The following is a 25,032-nucleotide window of genomic DNA, read 5'->3' on the forward strand; positions in this document are numbered from 1 at the left end:
CATTTCAAAGAGACCTCAGATGTGCTATGTACCTTCAGACAGTGCAATTTTTACTTTTAAGAAAATGGTAAGGCTACTTTCATCTATAACTTCCTTCAGTGGTCAGATTTCAATGTGTGTATGTGTATGTGTATGCACACACAGTGTAATACTACTCCCAACTTTTTATCTGCAAGGAGCTGCATTAAATGCAAGCTGACAGGAGAGGGAAGAAGGCATAATCACCTGCTATCTATGCTTTTTTCTTTTTACCAGCCAAATGGGGCCATCATCTAAGCTGAGATTAATCCTGGCACCCAAAACCTACAAAGGAAAGTTTCTTTCCTCAGGAGACACTTTCATCAAGACCCTGTCCGATGTCAGATAGAAATCTCAGAATATTAGAAAACTATTGCAGTGTGAAGCCTCGATTTGATCAAATGCAGTGCCCCTCTGCTCCCAGTCCCCATCTTGAAAGCTGGCATTTGCTTCCTGATTTTCTTTCCCTTTCAATTTGTTTTCCTGTCAAAGGGATCACTCCTCCTACCCCCCTTTCTGGTATTACCATCTGATTGAATTCCATTCAGAGCTCCTGGTGGTCCTGTTCTCCAAGCCTACTTGAGGGATCCCCTCTGCCTGTTTCATGCCATCCATCTCTCTGGGCAACTGAAATCGTGCTGCAAAATGTAGCACCACTTCTTGGGCCCTTATTAACACATGTTCAGAGGGAATGGGCTTCAAGGGAGGAGGCATTAAGCATCTAAACCACACACTGAGAGAGCAAAGACTCCAAGAGCATGGCAGAGAAGTGATAAAAATCAAGCAACTGATATTAAAAAAAGCCAGGCAGTACACAAAGGGCCAAACGAAGCTTTTCCATTTATATTTTGTGTTGATATCACATTTGTTCCTGCCTAGCAAAGAGGTCCTGAAACAGAGAGATGTCAGAGAGTTTGTATGCTTCCTGGCATCTCTAGATTCACCTGAACTGAAGCCAGAAATAATATCGTAAAACTAATTTAGCCATCACACCAATAGGACTCCCCAGCCATGAGACAGACTGGATAATTACATGGTTCCTATAATTTCTGACACTTGACTAGTTTCAGCAAATGGCACTTCTAAATATACATCTCTTTGCTGCAGTTACCTCTCTACATCAGTTTTTCATCAAGTAAAAGAAATTGAACAAAAAGTTAATTACAAAGATGAAAAATCCAAGTCATTGTATCAGAACAATCTAAATTAATGGACTCTCCCTGCCCTCCACCTCCAAAAGTCCAATAACCTAGGTGATCAGGAAGACAAGATGATCAAGCCACAGGTTTGTAAAGTCCAGACGAGTTGTACCATCTCAGGGCAGTTGCTTCACCTCTGGGCTCTCACCTGTCAATGAGGAGGTTGAACTAAAGATTCTCTGCGGTTATGTCCTGTGTGGTAATTAAAACCTGTGAGCAACCACCTTGCCCCATTCAATTGTTTGTGTTTCTCTATTGTCTGTATTAAAGCAGAAGGAGCTCTCTGGCCTCTTATGCTGCTTCTCCATTGGATCCCCTGAGACCCTGTGGAGAGATACCCAACGTTTTCAAGTGTCTTCTAAAATAAATTTCAGTTCATACTTCTAGTTACACACACTACAAACAAGTAACAGTGAAACCAAAAGCTCCTGTTTAGTAGAATAGCTGATGTAGCTAAGATAAGGGTCGAGCTGAACTGTGAAAATGCCAAAGTCTCTGGCCAGCCCAGAAGGGCATCCTCCCTCCTGGAAGATGCATGCCCAGCAGAATTTGCCCCACCTTCCACATAAAGAATAAGTGTGTTACACAAAACTGCAGGAAAAAACAGCCAGTAGAATAAGTAAACATTTTACTTGTCCAATGACCTGAGTAGAAAAAGATGTGTAGTGAAATACGGTTCTAATTTATAGGTGACTCATAAATAAGTCATATTTACTGATAGCTAATATGCCAAGTACTGTTCTAAGGACCTGCTTCCTCAATTCATTATAGCAATGAATAATGAATGAGGAGGGGACTGTTGCTATTCTACTTTATAGACTGGAAAAATTAGAACACAGAGAAGTTAAACACACTAGTAAACAGGTAGTAAGTGGAGGAGGTGGGATTGGAACCTAGACGCGCAGGTTTTAGAACATGTACACTCATGACACTACACGGGCTATTGTGGAGACTTATTACACCCTTAGGAAATACTGACAAGAGCTACAAACCTCATGTGGAAAGCTGGAAAGTTTCCCATAAGTGCATAAGGCAGATGTCTATTAGGAGTGTGTATGCTCATGTCAAGGTTTCTGTATATTAATGACTACATATGTGAATTAGGGGCTGAATAGCAATACGCACACCTACAGCAAGGAGAGGCAGAATGTCTCTGAATCCCAGGCTGAAGGAAAGGAGTAAGGCTTGGGAGAATAAGGATCTAGGACAGTGGAACTAGCCAAGAGAAGTGGACAGTTATAAGTTCAAATCCTGAATCATTTACTGACCAACTGTATAAACTTGGTATTTTGCTTATATTGCTACATAACACACCACCCTAAAACTTAGTATCTTAGTACAACAACATTGATTTTGCTCATGGCTCTGCAACTGGGGCCAGACTTGGCAGGGTCAACTTATCTGTGCCCCCTAGGCTTGAGACTGGAAGCTGGCATCTTTGGAAGGTTTGGCCGTCAGTACTGGGTGTTAGTTAGCTGGGACCTCAGGCAGAGCTGTTGCCCAGATCCACACGTGGCATCCCCATGTGGCATGAGCTTCCTCACAACATGGCAGCTGGGTCTCAATGGTGAGTATTCTAAAGAAAGAGAAAGGGCTAGACAGAATGTTACCTTTCATTGATATAGTCTGAGAAGTCACGCACTATTACTTCTACAACATTCTACTTATTGAGACAATCGTAAAGACCAACCAACTTTCAAGGAGAGAAAAAAATGTGCTTCACCTCTGGGTGAGAGAGTGTCCAAGTTCAGGATGTGCCTATGCTGCTGGGAACATTGCTGTGGTCATATTTTGAAGCTACCATCTGCCATACTTGGTTAAATTACTGAGGCTTCTGAGCTTCAGTTTCTTTGCCTGAAGAACTAGGATAATAAAACTTTATGGCATTTTTACAAAGGTTAGAGATAATGTATGTCATGTGCTTGCACAGAGTAGGTGCTCAAGATTGGCGGTCAGGCCCAGATTGGGGGTCAGACTTGGGTAAGCAGAAACGACCTATCGCTCTTGCAATGATTGCTGAATTTCTCAGTGACGCACCTGTACCTGGACAAGAAACACAATCGTTTGAACGAAGAATAAGGTTAAAGGCCAAAGCACTCATCCTGCAGGCCCCTCCTTACTCCCTTTGGGACTTCTTACCAGGACCCTGTCTTAGGGAGGCATCAGCTCAGTTAATTTCTCCCACATTATTGCATCTTTGTTAGGCCTTTTAGGCTGAATACAAACAATAACTAACTAAAAATAATGAGTTAAACACCAGGATTTAGAAGGAATTTTTATCTCATTTTTGGGTGTTTACTTATGTGTGTAGAAAAGCACTTTATAAAAAGCCCTGACAGCAAAATAGGCTGGTTGGGTTATTCCCAGAAGCTAGTATGCTCTCCAAGTAAGTTTTGAGCCTGGGATAGCATAGTGGCTCACAGCATACCAGATTAAAACATTTAAAACACAAAAATCTGGTGTGATAAACCTAACTTAGATTCACAAATCTAAAAAAAAAAAAAAGATTGTAAAGACAAGTCCATGCTCTTTTGGGGTAACTCCGTGACAGAAAGGTACAAATGAAATCTGAGCAGATGAGACCTCCTGAAAAATCCACTAGATGTGATGGAAATCGCATTTCTGTACCTAAGTTAGTGGTAGGGATTCTTGGGAGGTTCCCTCTGCTGAGTTTTCTCATGGATCCCAACTTTCTATTCCCTCTGTAAGTGGAAAATGGGAGAGAAAAGCAAGACAAATGGATAAAAATGCACTCTGTCTCAAGATAGTATTCATAAGGAGCCCTCTACAAAGAAGTTCTTCAAAAGAGAGAGATGAAAGAGGGTCTGGTTTTTGCTGGCATTTGAGCTGGCATTTGCAGCATTACCGTATGACTTCGAGCAGGGCATGAGCAGCTCTTTGATCGCCAAAGAACAGTTGCACCTCTGTCAGAACAGCCCTCATGACTCATGCGGCTTAGCAGCAAAGCAAGGGATAACAGCAGATGTGAGGGGAAGATCACAGCAGAGGGAAAGTAGTTTGAATACCAAAAAAAGAACATATACAGAAAAGAGTACAAAAGAAGCATGAGCATGAGGAAAGGCGAAAAGGACAAATTATTTGGTAGTCAGCACTGTGGCAGAGCACCTGTCTTTAGAGACAACAGCACATCCAGGAGGAAATGCATTGTTCTTTCTTGACCATAAAACAAAATGACTGCCTAGAAAGTGTGTCCATGGCAGCAAACACCTTCTTTTTCTGTTGCCCTCATGCAACAGAAGCCTGATCTATATTGCAGAGTGTGGGAAACTTATTCAAATATTATTAGTTTGAAAATTAACCCTTTTTAATAGTGCTTACTATGTGCCAGGTACTCTGCTAAACCCTACAGAAATGAAACCATTTAATCTTCATGGCAACCTGAGAGATGGGCAAGAAAACTGACGACCTTGTCTCTTTTGGTGACTCATTACGGCTATCCTTAGCTCCATCCTTCACCACTGCATTAGCAACTATTATTTTTTTAGCCCTTACTACATCAGGTGCTCCTTACATCATTGTACATACCTCATCATTTTAGTCCTTTCAACAAGGACTAAAATGCTGTGGGCACTATTTTCATTTCCATTTTCAATGAAATGTTAATATGATCATTTACAATGAGACTTAGAAAGGCTAACCTACATAAAGTGGTAAAACTGAATGGACAGTTCAAGAAAAATCCTGTTTAGCCTGTTCTAGGAGCTGGTGCCCAGAACCACCATGGCACCCATGTAAGGTAATAAACAATTCGTTGGCACCGTGGTGTATTTAGCAATATGAGAAATTCTGGTCCCAAGGAATTTCATCAGAGCCATAAAGTTGCTTGCTGCTTCCACTCTCTGGTGGGTGGGTTCCCAGACACCTGGCATTAAATCATAGGATATTAGAGCTCCCCATCTCTGTGCCACCCCGCATTATATCGACAACGAAACTGAGGTACACAGTGCTAACTAAAGTCAGAATCAGTATTCAAAAACCTCATGACAACAGTCTACCACCCTCTTTCAAGAAATTCTTGGCCCGGAAAAATGGATCTATATTAATCCAGTCAATTTTTACCGGATGTTTATGTCTTCACTGAATGACAAAGCACAGGACACAGGACTGGAATATAAATTTTGGCCCTACTTTCATCGCTAACAGGGTTAGAGGGCTTTTACTGTTCCATTTACTGACTGGTCTTGGAAGAGAATCTTATTCTGTCCTCTGTGGATAAACCTCACTTGATGAAATGACTTCTGTGGATAAACCTCACTTGATGAAATGACTTCTGTGGATAAACCTCACTTGATGAAATGACTTCTGGAAACTCCAGAAATTTTCTTAACTACATTAATATTAGTCCTAAATTACCAGAAAAGTCTACTTGAAAATGTCTGTCAATTATTTTATTTCCAGATAGAATAATTGGAAATAAAATCCAAGACAACCACAAATCAAATCCAGAATGTATGCTGATATCTTTTAGTAGCAATCCCATATTTGGCCACAATCAACTGACTAATTCCTCAGAAAATGTATTCATTTGTTTAAAGAAAACCAACAGCACTTACTGTGTACTCTTTAAATCCTGTGTAATGACAGAAAGTGAGTGGCACACAAGACAAGTTAGTTGCCCAGTCCCCAAGGAATTGCCTATATCACAAAGAGGACAGATATGTCTACAAAGAAAATTCAGCAGAGTATGCATACAGCAAGGTAATCAAAGACCTATATGCTTAGAAACTCTAAGAACAGGGATGTGAACAAACATGGAGTTCAAAGATCTCTTTCTAATTCCATCAGCTGGCTAATAATCAAATGGCCATTTACCTAAATGATTTGAAATTGCAGAATCTCCTGATCTGCCTTCAGAATTAATGCTCAGGATAATGAATGCCCAGTTCCTTCAGATGTTTAATTAGTGAAGGGCCTTACTTTCCAAGAGAGAGACTAGACAAACTCAGGAAGTGACATAGAATCTTAATGAGATGGATCTTGAGATGTCATGTAATTCAGACTCCATCTTCAGGCAAGACTCTCATTTTTAAAGACCTCAGGGAGAGAAACGTGACAACCTTCTTTGTTGACAGTTTTGACAACCCTCAGAAGGGTCTGCAGCAGTAGCTCTTAAAGTATGTCCCTCTGCCATGGCCCTTAAGGTCTCTCATGGAAGCTTGACAAGGGAACACTGTGTGTTTATCCTGCATCTGGGACTGAGATTTTGGTCCTCTTGGGTCTGGAAGATGGTCTGACTCTGCATCCAGAGGGACTGAAGATTGTGGGGCCCAAACCAGGGCTAAGGGGCCATTGTTTTTTGGTGGGGTAAGATAGACCGGGCTCCCTAGAGCAGGCAACAGTAGCTGAATCTTAACATTTGGTAACAACGAACATCTGGATAATTCTTAATTTGCAAAGTTTTTTGACATATACCACATGCAGTTTCCAAAGCAAGGTTGGGATAACAGCTTTGTAATGTAGATCATTGTCTCATTTCATCACATGGAAAATGAGATTCAGAGGATTTAAGTTACTAAACCCAGTTAGACCTGGGACCACTATTACTCCTCCACTCCTCCTCCTAATGATAGTAATCATGATGATAATGATAAAAAACATGTATGTGTTCCAGCCATTTCGCATGGAATATTTCATCCAATTTTCATAATAGCTCAGCAAGGTAAGTAGTTTCTAAAAATCCCCATTTTACAGAAGATGAAACTGGAATTTAGGAAAGTTAAGTAATTTGCCTGTGGTCTCACAGCTAATGTGGTGAAATTGAATTCAAACTTAGGTTATTTAACACCTAAGCTCCTGCTCCTTCTATATTCACGACCATTTTAGAAAACAACCACAATTCCTACCAAAGAGGGATTCAAAACCCTGATAAGTCCTTGTTAAGTATAGCTGATATTCTAATCCACTTGGACAGTAATAAGACCCACATCTCCCAATGTTGGAGACATTGCTGTCTCTACCCTCCTTGTTCCCCTTCACCTCTGAGAATTCCAGCGTTATCCTTACTTCCTTATGCATTAGTTATGGGCTGGGTTGATCATGTCCCTCCCCACCCGCAGGACACCAGTAAATGAATAGGAGTATGGTCTACAACACCCTCGCCTTGAGCAGAAGGGAAGACCCTCAAAGAATAATACAGAGGCCATTGGTAATTTTCTTTCCAAACTACTTTCTTATCTATGATTCCTTTCAATTTTGAGTTTTATAGAGGAGGTGCCTGATGAGACGTGAAGAAACTAAATACTTGCCTAACATCACAAAGAAGTTAGAGGCAGAAACGAACATGAAAAAAAGCTCAACATCCCGGATCAGAGAAATGCAAATCAAAACCAAAATGAGATACCATCTCACGCCAATCTGAATGTCAATTATTAAAAAGTCAAGAAACAATAGATGCTGGCGAGGCTGTGGAGAAATAGAAATGCTTTTACACTGTTGGTGAGAATGTAAATTAGTTCAACCATTGTGGAAGACAGTGTGGTGATTCCTCAAGGATCCAGAACCAGAAATACCATTTGATCCAGCCATCCCATTACTGGCTATATACCCAAAAGAATGTAAATCATTCTACTATAAAGATATGTGCACACGTATGTTTATTGCAGCACTATTTACTACAGCAAAGACATGGAACCAACTCAAATGCCCATCAATGATAGACTGGATAAAGAAAATGTGATACATACGCACCATGGAATACTATGCAACCATGAAAAAGAATGAGATCATGTCCTTTGCAGGGACAAGGATGAAGCTGGAAGCCATCATACTCAGCAAACTAAAAAAGGAACAGAAAACCAAACACTGCATGTTCTCACTCATAAGTGGGACTTGAACAATGAGAATACATGGGCACAGTGAGGGGAACAACACACACCAGGGCCTGGGTGGGGGTCAGGGGGAAGAGAAGGGAGAGCATTAGGACAAATACCTAATGCATGCAGGGCTTAAAACCTAGATTATTGGTTGATAGGTGCAGCAAACCACCACAGCATATGTATACCTATGTAATAAACCTGCATGTTCTGCACATGTCTCCCAGAACATAAAGTAAAATATAAATAAATAAATAAATAAATAAATAAATAAATAAATAAATAAAAGAAGTTAGAGTCAGAGCAGGATCTTAAACTCAGGTCTCTTCACCCATGTACTATGCAACACGTTGACCAACAAGTCAATTTAGTAAGCACTTGTGGAAAGGCTACTGTGATCCAAGTCTTGTGTTCAGTTCTCTAAAGCTTAAAAGGAGACTCATTCATTTATTTAAGAAACCTTTACTGAGTACCTACAAGGTACCAGACACTGCTTGGGGCATTAAAAATACAACAGAAAACAAAACAGTTCTGCGATCAGGTTGGTGCAAAAGTAATTGTGGTTTTGCCATTACTTTCAATGGCAAAAACCACAATTACTTTTCACCAACCTAATACTTTCTTGGAGCTAAGATGCTAGTGGGGGAAGAGAGACAAATATATGCAAAGAAGATCCAGTGCACTTGCATTTCCATTTCTATCTTGAACAATCCTGACTCTAAATTACAAAAGCCAAAACTGGATATAATATTCTAGTCATGGTTTTACTGTGCTACAGAATTTCTAGATATATCCAATATCATGCTTGCCTCTTTGGCACACAGGCTAGATTCCATTCTCATGACTGTTTGTCCATTATTTATTTTCAGCTCTTTTTTATGCAGTCTTGATAGAGTGACCCATCTTGTATTTACAGCTTGTTCCTATTAAATTTTATTGTTCATTTATGGACACTTATACAACCAGCCAAGGTCTTGGTCTAAACTGACCGACTTCTAGAACCCTTTCTGAGACCCCTAGCCTGAAGTCATCCGTGAAGTTAATGAGTGTAGAGATCTTATAAATCAGCACAAAGTTCCTGTGGGTTTTTTTTTTTTTAATCTCTAGTGGACTAAAAGTAACAATTTTTTTCCTGCTCCTCTCAACACAAGGTGGATCTTGAATCTGTGTTGTCCCTGTGCCTTGCTTTCACCAATAGGTCTTAAACGAACTGTTAGCATCAGTTTTTTCTTTCTTGAAAGTCAACTGCCAAGTGGTAAAGAGGCTCAGGATAGACTGGGCGCACGGTGGCTCATGCCTGTAATCCCAGCACTTTGGGAGGCCAAAGCAAGTGGATCATTTGAGGCCAGGAGTTCAAGACCAGCCTGGCCAACATGGCGAAAACCCGTCTTTGCTAAAAATACAAAAATTAGTCTGGTGTGGTGGTGCACACCTGTATGTAATCCCTTCTACTCGGGAAGCTGAGGCACAAGAATCACTTGAACCCAGGAGCCAGAGGTTGCAGTGAGCCAAGATCACACCACTGTACTCCAGCCTGGGTGACAGAGCAAGACACTGTCTCAAAAAACAGGCTCAGACTAAATTCCCAAATGATGAGACACCATGCAGAGAGTATGAGAGACCGTCCTGGGTGTTCCAGTCTCAGCTGACCTCCCAGCTGAATGCAGTGCCTGAGTGACCTCAGCTACACTATGTGGAACAGAAGAACCATACAGCTAATCCTAGTCAACCCACAGAATTATGAAAAATAACAAATCACTGATGTTGTAAAGCACAAAGTTTTTGGGAAGCTGGCTACTCAGCAATAGAAAACTGAAATCCATCCTTGACTTGGGTGCTCACAGGAGGAATGCTGGGGAAGAAGGGAAGGAGGAAAGGCTGGCTGGCCTTGCAACCACACTGCAAATGGGTTCTTAGTTGTATTTTCTCTTTAATGTGCCGTTGAGCCATTACCAGTAGTTTTCTAACATTGATCCTCAGACCAATGCTGACTGCCAAGAATTATCTGAGAAATTTAACTAAAATACAGATTTCTGACCCCTCCCTTTGGTAATCTGGACACAGTAGGTCCCAAATGGGGCCCAGAAATCTGTATTCTTACAAAAGTCTCCAAGCAATTCCAACGAGCATCCATATTTGATAATTTGGGCTCTTAACTATGAGTTATTTGAAGGCTAGAAGTAGGTTTATCCATCTACTTCTTGGCCTGGTACAGTGTCTGGTATATATGAGAATAAAATTCATGCTTAACAAATGGATAAATAAGTAAATGAATAAATTAGGAAAGAACAGGGATATTTGTCCCATAGCCTGTTCTGTTTCAGATAATCTCTCACCCACTTTTGCACTCATGGTGTCCAGGACAGCGCTACCACATGTACCTTATTCTTTCTTCCTCTTCCTTCCTCTTGTCACTATCCAACAAGGATTTCTGTGGAGGTGGGAAGAGTATGGACACAGTGTTAGAAAGGCGATAGGTGAGAGCTGTAAAGAGATACAGCATTAGGACAATGCAGGTATGCAAAAGTAAACAAAGCAACACGACACAAACGAAAACTTGGCAAAGTCCTTGAACTATCTGCCTCACTAAAATCAGCCCCTGGAAACTAGAAAATAAACTCTCATTTTCTCTCCTTACTTTCCTAGATGATTCTACTTTGGGGGAAAGATGCTCAAATTCCAGGACACTGTCAGTTCAGGGAGCGTGGAGGGAGGAAGGAAGAAATAGAGAAAAGGCAAGGGATATTTGACAGAGAAGGAAGGACAGTCGGACACCTGGGGAGATGGACGGGACCGTAGGGATAATATCTCGGCCAAGGCGATTTGCTTCCTTTTTGCACCAAATTCTGTTCCCGTCATGCCGAGGAATCTCAGTCTAAGGCCTTCGAGACCTGCATTTTAAAAACCTGAAAACCTGAAAAGCTTCCTCTCCCACTTGGGTTCTCAATCTTTCCTGAATACAAAAGACTGAAAAAAAGTAAAGATCTTGAAAACCAGTCCCAAACCATTTCCTGCAGCCTAATTCATTCTGATCCACACCTACTCAAATTACATTGGTGGCTTTGTTCTCTGGCTGCTTTACTTACCAAATGACACAGCAAGTTCTCTAGGTAGAGGGAACAAACATACACAGAAGAGCCATGCACAAACATAAACCAGTTGAAACCAAAAAATGAACCAAGCTCAAACATATTTTACAGAAATTTAAAATGCCAAGCTCAGAATGGCTTCCAAAAAGCTTTCAGAGTCAAAAACTCTACTCAAAACTTTGATATCAAGGATCACGATTTGCATTTTATTATATGAGTCATGCATGTTTATGGTAGAAAAATAAGAAGAGAAAGGTGAGTAAAAAAGAAAAATCTTCCATAATCCCACTATTTAAAGATAACTATTGCTAGCATTTAAAGTGTATTCATCCAGACTATTGTCTTTATAGGTATATTTACAAAAATACGACACTATACATACTTTTCTTCGCCCAATAAAAATATTTTTAAAACTTCCTAGATTAATTTAGATGTGCATCATCATCTTTAATGAAAGTATAACATAGTAGTTGAAATAGTCTCTTTTTAAAAAAAATTTTGTTACAATACCATAGGAAACACACACACACACACACACACATTTTCTTAAGACAGATTTCTATCAGTAGCATTACGGGGTCCAATCTTTTGACACATATAGCCAAAAAGCTCTTTGGAAAATGTGTACTACTCAGCACTCTCACTAGCTTTGTGGAAGTAGCCATTTCCTCACTTTTGCCATTTCAGGCTAGGATCCTTTCTTACTCTGCTAAGGGCCAGAGGAAAAATGTTTCTCATTATTCATATTCTCTTTCTTTTTTTCCCTTACTGGTAAGAGTGCAAAGTTGAAGCTCTTCTTACATATTTCTTGGTCATTCTTCTTCTTCTTTACCTTAGGTTCCTGAATTTTCTACTGGGATATTCACATATTCAATATTGATTTGTAACAAACCTTTTAAGACTAGGGCTAGTAACCAGGTACTTTTCCTGGGGTGTCACTGTTTTCACATTGGTTTATAGCATACCAGTTTTGAACAGGACGGACTTGAATCTTTTCCATGTCCTTGTTTTGTGACCTTAGATAGATTATTTGATCTTTCTGGTCCTCAGTTTCCTTATCTAAAAAATAGAAATCATAATAGTACCTTGATCATAGGGTTAAATATCAAGTCATGTCACATCCTGATAACAGTATCTGGTACATAATAAGCTTCAGTCAATACTAGATTTATGAATTATAGTAGGTTTGTTGCCACTGTGACATGTTAACTTCATTTAAAGTTTTTTTTTTCTTTTACGAATTCTGACCTTTGAGGTCATGCTTAGAAAGTCCTTCTCCAACCCCATTATTACATTTTTTTCTATTATAAAATTTTCTTCTTTACATTTAAATTTTTTAATCCATATGAAATCACCTTTGGTGTAAGTTTTGAGTTAGGGAATCTATAATAACTTCATTATTGTCACAATATCATTTACTGAATAACCATTTATTCCCTACTAGATCGAGATACAACATGCATTATGAATCAAGCTCTTACACATGCAAGGGTTCAGTTCTGGGTTTGCGTTTCTGCTCATTGATCAACCTGTCTATTCCTATGCCAATAATTTACTCTTTTAATGATTGTAGATAGCTTCACAGTATATTACAACATCTAATGAGGCAAGACTTCTTAGATCACTCTTCTTGGTTAAAATTGTATAATCATTCTATCAATTTATTATTTCAGATAAACTCTACAGTTGGAAATTCTGTCCAATTTCTTCCATGTGGCAGATGATGTGATGAGTCACTGAGATCCTCCTTCAGGAAGGAAGACTTATTCTTCCAGCTGCTAAGAGTGCTACCGGAGGATGGCTCTCAGCTGTGAGCCCTCAGCTGAAGACAGTTGCCTCACCTTGATCAGGCCTCCTTCCAGAAGTAGCCTGCATTTGATGACAAACCGATTAGGATGAGGGGAACACTATAAAGGCCAGCTCTCAGTCCCTATTTGATATGACTCTCAAGATTAAAGCTAATGCAGTGCTCCCCATGGGGACAGGGGAAGGCTTCTTTGGGACTGGTTTGCAGATCACATTCCCCATCTGTCCAGCTCTGCTTCTCCTCCAACCTCTCCATGGTCCAGGAGCTCTCCCAAATACATGACCTGCAAGCTAACCTCAGGCCAGTTAGCTTTCTGGAAAACCCAACCTGCAACATTTACTTATAAAAAAGTAAAATTGTTGGGTTTTGGATGAGATCCATTACACCTGATGATTAATTTGGCAGAAATCAACATTTTTAGTATAATATATTGTCTTCCCATTGTATGTTTTTCTATTTGTTTCCATTTTTCTTGTAGTCTCAAAAACAGTTTGAAGTACTCTTCACATAGGATCTGGATTTTCTTTTTAAGTATTTTTCATTTGCCACAGATATTATTTTTCATTTGCTATTGATATTATTAGTGAGATTTAGTACTTTTTCCTCCCTATGGTGCAAAATAAATTTACAATCCCAGACTATCTTGTAGAAGAAATGACATTTATTTTCTGTGGCTTCAAAGGCCAGAAATGGTATGATAGAAACAAATTACACAAAGACACCTTTTAGTTCACTGTGTGCACATTTCCAAGAACTAGGGTGGTCTACTTACTCCATCTCCGAGGAAGACACGAAAGAGACCACCTTCAGGGATTGAGAGTCCCATGACCCTGGAAACACATAAGAAGGAACCAAATAATTCTTTCAGAGATGTCATAGACTAGATTCATGTGTATACTTGGACTAGATGATCTTCAGGGTTCCAAGATTCAGCAATCAGGCTACTTGAGGAAGGCTGACTTTATATCATTCACATTTCTCCCTCTCTGTTCTACTGGACAGAGCCTTACAAACCACCCTTCCTGTTCTTCTGGCTCTGAATCATGTATTTATCTGAGGTCTTGCTAAAGCAAGAAAAATATGTTTACAAGTTATCACAGAAACATATCTTAAGTAGGGAAGTAGGATTTATTCAGGAAATCTGTGACTACTTGAAATGTGAATTAAGCTTCCTTACTAGCTATGAGGACCTGGAGTGAACTCATAAAAAAAAAAAAACCAGAGAAATACAGCCTACAGAAAACAGGAACTGAAGAATATACCCATAATTTAAAGCAGTAATTGGTAAATGGCAGCCCAAAGACCCAATCCTTTGTACCATCTGTTTTTTATTTTTTTATTTTTATTTTTATTTTTTCATATCTGACATATCTCCTTTATTATCTATATCTCCCAATCAGATATAAATTCCGTGAATCTACTTTTTTTTCTCTTTTTTTAAATTTAATTTTATTATTATTATACTTTAAGTTCTAGGGTACATGTGCATAACATGCAGGTTTGTTACGTATGTATACTTGTGCCATGTTGGTGTGCTGCACCCATCAACTTGTCAGCACCCATCAACTCGTCATTTACATCAGGTATACCTCCCAATGCAATCCCTCCCCCCTCCCCCCTCCCCATGATAGGCCCCAGTGTGTGATGTTCCCCTTCCCGAGTCCAAGTGATCTCATTGTTCAGTTCCCACCTATGAGTGAGAACATGTGATTTTTGGTTTTCTGTTCTTGTGATAGTTTGCTAAGAATGATGGTTTCCAGCTGCATCCATGTCCCTACAAAGGACACAAACTCATCCTTTTTTATGGCTGCATAGTATTCCATGGTGTATATGTGCCACATTTTCTTAATCCAGTCTGTCACTGATGGACATTTGGGTTGATTCCAAGTCTTTGCTATTGTGAATAGTGCCGCAATAAACATACGTGTGCATGTGTCTTTATAGCAGCATGATTTATAATCCTTTGGGTATATACCCAGTAATGGGATGGCTGGGTCATATGGTACATCTAGTTCTAGATCCTTGAGGAATCGCCATACTGTTTTCCATAATGGTTGAACTAGTTTACAATCCCACCAACAGTGTAAAAGTGTTCCTATTTCTCCACATCCTCTCCAGCACCTGTTGTTTCCTGACTTTTTAATGATTGTCATTCTAACTGGTGTGAGATGGTATCTCATGGTTGTACCACCTGTTTTTTAAATAACGTTTTATTGGAATACAGTTACACTCATTCATTTACATGTTATCTATAGCTGCTTTTGTGTTACAGGCAGAGTGGAATAATTGTGAGAGATGCCATATGTCCTGCAAAGCCTAAAATATTTGCTCTATGGCCTTTACAAAAAAAAAAAAAAAAAAAGTTGCCAACTCATTGCTTGGAAGCAAAGTAACCTAAATAATCCAGTGGTTAAGATATGAACTTTAAAGTCAGACTAAGCTTTGAGTTTTGATTCTATTATTTTGTCATTGTATGACCTTAAACAATAAACAAGTCATTTTCAAGCCCCAATTATCTCCTCTATTAACTTAGTGGAACTGGTGATAACCATAGTGTTTTTGACTGCTTAAATAGGATAGCATTTGTGTGAGGTTCCAACCCAAGCTAGGATTCAAGGGGAGAAGGTGGATGGGTGACGGGTAGTTGAAAGAACACTTGGGGGACCATAGGCAGGTGGGACATGGCTTTTTTATCCACCTCCTCTCACAGTGTCAGTGATACATTTATGCACCTCACAGAAATAGTGGCTCAGAACCAAGTGATGAGCCCATCAGAACATGGTTACATAACTGATTATATAATGCACAGGACTGTGCACCTGTGCTCCAATCTTGCTATGTCATCCTGCACTGGATGTCTACCTCGACCTGCTCTTGACTGCCATGCAACCATCTTCCTTACACTCCACCCGCTAGGCTGAGGGGGTCTTCTTAGTGGGGAAACATGCCCACAGCAACAATACAGGGAGCAACAACCTGCTACTTATATTGCTGCTATGCTGCCTGTGATTATCAGGGCCCAATGTAGACTGGAGCCCAGGAATGCCCACCATCTCTGAAGGGGTCTGTCAGTAAGGTTCTCAACTGCTTTAATCTCCTGTGACATCCCTTGCAAGGCTGCTGTTATGTTTTGTTGATTGTTAGGAATAAATGTACAACATTGTGTCCTATAAGGGCACAGGTGCCACCTCGGGCAGCCGTTACTATATCTAAGTCCATCCAGTTTTGCAGCACCACCTTTCTAGTTTGATCAACCTAATTGGTTAACAGGAGGAGGGTGACTTGGGTGTAATTCAGGGCCTAAGCTGTGTGCCCTGTGCGTTTCTACAGTGATGACACCTGCTCCAGGGATAGTCAAAGCTAAGGGTAGAGCCACCAAGGGGCCCGCCACACTCACAAAAACTGGGAACGTAGTGCCTCCTGGTCATGAGCAATGTGGGAAGCACAGTGGCAGGCACATAAGGCCACCCCCAGGTACAGCGGTCAGTCCAGTTCACTGACAAATATGGCTACCCTGTGTCTCCACAGATACATAAACTCCAAAGGGGCACAAAGTCCACTGGAGCCTGGCCTTAATGAGGCCACCTATTCCACCACACCTTTGGCGTAAAACATATGTTATATTTGTGCAGGCTATGGTGGGCAACCACCCCACGGTGCACTACTTCAATGTTGCTCCACACATCGTGGTACCTGTGGTGGGAGCACCATGTGTTCTCCCACTAGCCAGCCCCATCCATCATAGATTCTGCCAGGAGGCAGGCATGCACTGGGTTTTGCAGCACCCCCATCCAAAGCTTGCTGTGTTGCATTCCAGGCATCACCCATGGAATCCCAAGTATCTACCTATGTTCAGTTCTCCATCGAAGCTGAGTGTGTGTGCTACAGCAAGCTGTCTGCAGCTGCTGCTGGAAGGATGGTACAGATCCAACAACTGGAAATATTAATCACCTCAGCGTAGATGTGGGCCCATTCCACAATGCTGTTGGAGCATGTCAACCTATAGTAAAACTGACAAAGCAGGCACAGGTACTAACGGGGTAAATCATTCTGCTCAGTCAAAATAACAGGTCAACCGTTTGTCTCTGGATAGCAGTGCAGCTGCCAGGGGCTTCTGCCCTGGATGATGGTACCACACCTTTTCAGCTCCCCATGGTTCCTTTGGGTCCTGTATCCATACTAAAGTTACTGGGGAACTCATAATAATTCGCACAGGCAGTACATAAGTCCCCTGGAGGAGGGTTCCTTCCTTGGCCATTCCCCTACAAACAGTCAATCACAGAGGCTATACATTAAATACCCAAGGAGTGACATGTGAATCATACTGCAGGCCCTCTCCCCAGGGGGCTATGATGGCCAACCACCTGCAGTGGGGGGCTTGGAGGGTCTATGGACAAAGCCAGGTTTTTTGTTCCCCTACCTTTAGGGGCATTAGGGCAGGCAACAACTGATTACCGTTCATCCCCATACCTGGTCGGAGGAGGTCATCCTTGGTGTGTATCTGTAACTGAATGGTGGCAGCAGCCCAGTACAGCAGTTCCTCCACCAGGACTGGGCTGCCTTTTCGTGGCTGCTCGTTCAAGGTCTGAAGCACCAAGTCCAGGCTTGAACTCTAGCCCCATAAAGATGGGGGAGTAACATGCAACGGTAAACCACTTTTCAAGAGTCCTGTCGTATCATTCAATCACGCCGGTGGCCTGTGGGTTATATGGAACAAGAAACTCCCATTTTATGTCCATCTGCCATGCCCACTGTTGTATCTACCGTCCAGTGAAATGTGTTCACCTATCACTTTCAACAGCCAAGGGGCAATCGTATAGAACACAAAAGTGTTGCAGGGCCTGAATGGTTATGTTGTTGGTTGGCCAACCTACAAGGGTAGGCGAACTACGGGCCAGTGGCCATGTCTACAGCTGTAAGCACATATGTGTATCCCCGCGATTTTGGCAGCGGCCCAATATAATCTATCCGCCATCTGGTCAAGGGCGTCCACCCTATCGTCCATCATTGCAGCTGCTTCTGTCTGGTTTGTGCCTGTGCGCATGCTGGGCACTGACGACAGGCCTCCCAAATATCCTGTGTAAGCAAGGACAGACCTCAGTGTTTATTGACCTGTTGCATCAGTTTACCCTCTGTGTGGCCCAATTTCCAGTGCAGCCATAGGGTTGCATCTTGTGTTGGTGCCAACTGGAACCATCAGACCCTGGCCAAGGCATCTGCCTCGTCATTGTCAAGGACAGCCAAAGGGACATGACCTGACACATGATAAAGAGTCATATCCTTTTGGTGACCCATTTCCCATAGGTCTTGCCATATGGCTTGGCCCCAAATGGGTGGGCAGCCAACCAACCAATTCTGTGACTTCCGGGTAGTTAACCACAATGTTAGGCCTTGATAAACTACCTAGCTATTGGTGCAGATTACCATAGGTGTCTCCTCCTGGTGATCACCATCCACATTGCTCTGAGTTCAGCCTGTTGACTGCTTTGTCCACACCCGGTGTCAAATCATATGGTATCAGTACTAGGCAGGACCAAGACATCAGTCCAGGCAGCAGTGGCACCCCAGCTAGACCCATCCATACACCATACCCCATCAGGAATGAGGGATGCCCTTCCTTAAATGGTGATGGCTCAAGGTCCAGGGGTGCCTCAGGCTGATCCATGGCCTTATCTTGCATTAGGACCACAGGTCTCAAGACTTCTTGTAATTCTGTTGCTAAGAAGCTTGTACTCAGGGTTAACATAACTCCACTATTCTAAGTAGGCACTCCATTTTGCCAAAGTGGGTGTCTCTGCCACCCCAGTCCAGGGGATTGTTCACCATGAACGTATCCACCCTGCTATTGGTTAAGTTGTCTGCATGATGACCGTAGCCCATTCTGTCACACTCTCACAAGCCTGAAGGGCAGCATATGCAGCTGCTAATTACTCCTATTTCAATGAATACTGGAGCTCAGCTCTCTTCCAAAGTCGAGACCAAAAGCCTACTGGTGTTCTAAAGGGCTCTGCACACGGCCCTAAACCCCAGCCAAAATCATCTGTTGTCACATTCACGTCACACTTACATGGGTGCCCCTGGTCAATCACTTGTAGGGCCTGTGCTTGCTGAATAGCCCGCTTGGCTAACAGAAAGCCTGTCTCAACTTCACCATCCCAATCCCAGGTAGTCCCCATTTTTGTCAACTAGTACAATGGTTTTATCATTTGAGCCAAATGGGGCACAAATACCCTAGGAGGCCCACAAAGGTCTGCAGCTGCCTCACCGTGCTGGGCTGGGGATACGCCTGAATTTTGTCTGTGATGGCCTCTGGTATGGTTTTCATCTTACCCAACCAGATAACTCCCAAGAATTGTCAGACACTCCAGGCCATTGGACGTCGGATTCGTTGACGGCCCAACGCACGCTGCCAAATGTTGCAAGAGGGGCACCGCCCCTTCTAAATCTGCAAGATAATCAGAGGTTATCATAATATTATCAATCTAACAGAATAGGCAGATCCCCTTTGGACATTTCCAGGCAACTGAATCCTTGTCAATGAGACCATGACATATGGTGGGGTTATGTACATAGCCCTGTGGCAACACTGTGAAAGTCCATTGTCACCCTTCCTATGTGAAGGCAAACTGTTCCTGGCTATCTGAAGTGATGTCAATTGAAAAGAATGCATTAACCAAGTCTACTACATAGTAGTACTGTCCCAATTCCATCATCAAGCAGTTCATCAAATCCTTCATAAACAGGACAGATGCATGTAAAGGGAGTATTACTCTATTTAGTGCTCAATAATCTGCTGTCATCCACCAAGTCCCATCAGGCTTTCTAACTGGCCATACCAGAGAATTGTAGGGGCTGTGGGTGGCACACAGTATCTGCACCTCCTCTAGCTTTTTGATAGTCTCAGTTATCTCTGTATGCCCCGCTGGTAAGAGGTATTGATGAGTGGAGGTAACCCATCAGGGTTGTGGCAAAACCTGAGGCCAGTGATGTGTATGTCCTCGTGGTACTGGCTTTACTACGTGTACTCAGAGTCTGAATTTTCCAGCCATGGTGTGTAAGTCCAGACTGTCCTAGCAGCATGGCTGCCACCAAGTATCATAACTCACACTGGGGCAACATAGCTGACCTGGGATTGTCATGGTCTGAGGACTCACTAAGACAAGAAAAAATAAAAGGAATGCAGATGGAGAAAAAACAAACTGTTTCTATTCACAGATAACATGATTGCTATATAGAAAGTCCCACAGTAGTGATTTTTTAAAAACAAAAACTTCCTGTAACTAATAAACGAATAAAGCAAAGTGTCAGTATACAAGGTCACATGCAAAAATTTATTTTATTTCTCTATATAGGCAATGAACAATTATTGAAAACAAATAAAAAACACCATTTGCAATAATTTCTTTTAAAACTGAAATATTTAGGTATAAATATAATAAAACATATGCAGGATATGTAAGCTGAAAACTACAAAATGCTAATGAAATAAATTTAAAAAGAATGGGGAGACATTTCATGTATATAAAGTAGAAGATTCCAGTTGTCCCACTGATTTAATGCAATTGCAATAAAATCCCAGAAAGTTTTTGTTATAGACAAACTGATTCTAAAATTTATATGGAAAGGCAAAGGAACTGGAACATGGAAAGACAAAGGAATTATTTCTTCAAAATAATTTTGAAGAAAAGAGATCTGGATAAATCATCCTACACAATTATAAGATTTACTTAAATCTACAGTCATCAGGACCATTTGTAATGATGGAGAAATAGACATACAGATAAACTGAACAGGTAGAGAATTCAGAAATGTGGCTAATTGATTTTTGAGACAGGTGCAAAGATAATTCAATGGTTAAAGTTTGTTCTTTTCAACAATTGGTACTGAAACAATTTGACATTCATATGCAAAATCCTTTGACCTATCCCTCACACTATATACAAAAATTACTCAAAATTGATACAGATATAAATGTAAAACCATGAAGCATATAGAAAAAAAATAGGAGAAAATTTCTAGGCCAAAATTCATGGATATGATGCCAAAAGGCATGATTCATTACAAAAATGGATAAATCAGACTTCATCAAATTTTTAGAAATTTGTTCTACAAAAGACACTAAGATAATGAAAAAGACAAGCTACAGACAGGAGAAAATATTTTTAAATACAAAAGCTACAAAGGACTTGTATCCAGAATGTATACAGGACTCTTAAAACTGGACAGTAAGAATACAAACAACAGAATGGGTTCAGCAGCTCATGCCTGTAATTCAAGCACTTTGGGAGGCAAAGGCAGGAAGATCTCTTGAGCCTAGGAGTTTGAGACCAGCCTGGGCAACATAGTGAGACTCTGTCTGTAGTCTCAGGATACAAAATCAATGTGTAAAAATCACAAGCATTCCTATACACCAATAACAGACAAACAGAGAGCCAAATCATGAATGAACTCCCATTCACAATTGCTACAAAGATAATAAAATAGCTAGGAATCCAACTTACAAGGAATGTGAAAGACCTCTTCAAGGAGAACTACAAACCACTGCTGAAGGAAATAAGAGAGGACACAAACAAATTGAAAAACATTCCATGCTCATTGATAGGAAGAATCAATATCGTGAAAATGGTTGTACTGCCCAAAGTAATTTATAAATTCATTGCTATCCCCATCAAGATATCATTGACTTTCTTCACAGAATTGGAAAAAACTACTTTAAATTTCATATGGAACCAAAAAAGAGCTTGCATAGCTAGGACAATCCTAAGTAAAAAGGACAAAGCTGGAGGCATCATGCTACCTGACTTCAAACTATACTACAAGTCTACGGTAACTAAAACAGCATGGTACGGGTACCAAAACAGATATATAGACCAATGGAAGAGAAAAGAGTCCTCAGAAATAACACCACACATCTACAACCATCTGATCTTTGACAAACCTGACAAAAACAAGCAATGGGAAAAGGATTCCCTATTTAATAAATGGTGTTGGGAAAACTGGCTAGCCATATGCAGAAAGCTGAAACTGGATCCCTTCCTTACACCTTATACAAAAATTAACTCAAAATGGATTAAAGACTTAAATGTAAGACCTAAAACCATAAGAACCTTAGAAGAAAACCTAAGCAATACCATTCAGGACATAGGCATGGGGAAAGACTTAATGACTAAAACACCAAAAGCAATGCCAGCAAAAGCCAAAATAGACAAATGGGATCTAATTAAACTAAAGAGTTTCTGCACAGCAAAAGAAACTACCATCACAGTCAACAGGCAACCTACAGAATGGGAGAAAATGTTTGCAATCTATCCATCTGACAAAGGGTTAATACCCAGAATCTACAAAGAACTTAAACAAATTTACAAGAAAAAAGCAACCCCATCACAAAGTGGGCAAAAGTTATGAACAGACACTTCTCAAAGGAAGACATTTATGCAGCCAACAAACTTATGAAAAAAAGCTCATCATCACTGGTCATTAGAGAAATTCAAATCAAAACCACAATTAGATATCATCTCACACCAGTTAGAATGGCTATCATTAAAAAGTCAGGAAACAGCAGATGCTGGAGACAATATGGAGAAATAGGAATGCTTTTACATGGTTGGTTGGAGCGTAAATTAGTTCAACCATTGTAGAAGACAATGTGGTGATTTCTCAAGGATCTAGAACTAGAAATACCATTTGACCCAGCAATCCTATTACTGGGTATATACCCACAGGATTATAAATCATTCTACTATAAAGACACATGCACAGGTATGTTTATTATGGCACTGTTCACAATGGCAGACTTGGAACCAATCCAAATGCCCATTAATGATAGACTGGATAAAGAAAATGTGGCACATATATACCATGGAATACTATGCAGCCATTAAAAAGGATGAGTTCATGTCCTTTGCAGGGACATGGATGAAGCTGGAAACCATCATTCTGAGAAAACTAACACAAGAACAGAAAACCAAACACCATACATTCTCAGTCATAAGTGGGAGGTGAAAAATGAGAACACGTGGACACAGGGAGGGGAACATCACACACTGGAGCCTGCTGTGGGGTGGGGAGCTAGGAGAGGGATCGCATTAGGAGAAATACCTAATGTAGATGATAGGTTGATGGATGCAGCAAACCACCATGGCACATGTATACCTATGTAACAAAAGTGCACATTCTGCACATGTACCCCAGAACTTAAAGTATAATAAGAAAATTTTTAAAAAAATTAGCCAGGCATGGTGACACACACCTGTACTGCCAGCTCCATGGGAGGCTGAGGTGGGAAAATCACTTGACCCCAGGAAGGGGAGTTTGAGGCTGCAGTGAGCCATAATGGCACCACTGCACTCCAGCCTGGGCAATAACGCAAGACCTTGTCTCAACAACAAAAATAAAAAGAATATAAACAACAAAATTTAACTATAGGCAAAAGAACTAAATGGACACTTCAACAAAAGAAATACATGGATGACAAGCACATGAAAATACGTTCAACATCATTAAGGAATTGCATATTTAAACCATATGAAATACTATCATACTACTATAATACATCTATTAAAATGATTCAAAAATTCCTAACAATGCCAAGTGCTGGAAAAGATTCACAGCAACCGGAATGGAACACTGATACATTAATAATGGAAATGCAAAATGATATACCTACTCTGGAAAACAATTTGCTATTTCTTACAAAGTTGAACATATTTCTCACATGACTTGGAAATAATGCTCCAATGTATTTAGCCTTGAGAAATGGAAAGTTCTGTTCACACAAAAACCTGTTCACACAAATGTTTACAGCAGCTCCATTTGTGGAATCAACCCGACTGCCTTTCAGTGGGTGAATGGACAGACAAACTATGGTACATCTACTCAGCAGTGAAAAGGCATGAACTATTGAAATGTACAACTTAGATGACTCTCAAAGGCATCATGCTAAGTCAAAGAAACCAGTCTCAAAAGGTTATATACTCCATTGTTCCATTTCTGTGACATTCAGGAAAAGGTAAAACTGTAGTGATGGAGAATACTGTGGTGGTTGCCAGGGTCTAGAGATGGAAGAAGTGACTGAAAGTGGAAGCTTTATGGGGTGATAAAACTGCTCTGTGTCCTGATTGTGATGGTCGTTACACAATCTATACATTTACTGTGTGTTTTAGTTAAAAAAAATAAAATTAATTTTTAACGTATTCAATGTATTCAAGAAATACTTAAGTGCCCTCTCTCTTTGAGAAATTAATTGGGATTCCAGCCCTCAAAGTGCTGAAAAACAAGAGACAAGAGACAAGAAAATAAATAATCCCAATACACTGTGTTTGTCTGCATGGCAAGAAGCTGTGAAAATATGTGGCAGGAGAGTCTAACTCTACCTTGAGCATGGTTTGGGCAGAGAGTGCACCCTAGAGAAAGTGACTGGAAAATTGAGTAGTAGTTTTCTAGTTTGGAGAAGCAAGCAAGTGAAACGTATTAGATGTTCCAAATAAAAATGCAAGATAAGGAAACTGAGGTTTGGAGAAGCTGAGCAGCTTGCTCAAGATTCTGTACATCTGAAATCATTCTAAAATAAAAAGTTTATTTAAAAAAAAAAAAGTGTGAGTCAGAGAAACGAACTAACAGCCTACAGCTGAGAGCCATGGAATTATTCCCAGACCTCAATCCTTAGGATTGAGGAATAGTTGACATTTGCCCAGCTGGATTTCAGAATTGCTATTTCTGAAATACCAGTAACTTCTTTATGTCTCCTATTTTCCCTCCTTTTGAATAAGAATGACTATAGCAGTTCTCCCATGTTTGTCCTGCCATTGTATGGTGTGGAGAGCAAGTAGTAATTTGTTTCTGTAGTTTCATAGGTGAAGAACTGTCGTTGAGGGGTTGTATTTAAGGAATGACATCTGAGAAGCCTCATTTTCTCCTATGTCTGATTAGATAACAAGATTCTGAATTTCAAGGTCACACTTTAATGGGATGAAACTTCGGAGGAGTCATGATCAGGAATGAATGTATTTTGCTTGTGGGAATGACGTGAGTCATTAGAGGCCAGAGACAAGACTATATAGTCCACCTCCATGATGCCCCCAAAGAAC

Source organism: Rhinopithecus roxellana, chromosome 5 (genome assembly GCF_007565055.1).
Source record: "Rhinopithecus roxellana isolate Shanxi Qingling chromosome 5, ASM756505v1, whole genome shotgun sequence".
NCBI lineage: Eukaryota > Metazoa > Chordata > Mammalia > Primates > Cercopithecidae > Rhinopithecus > Rhinopithecus roxellana.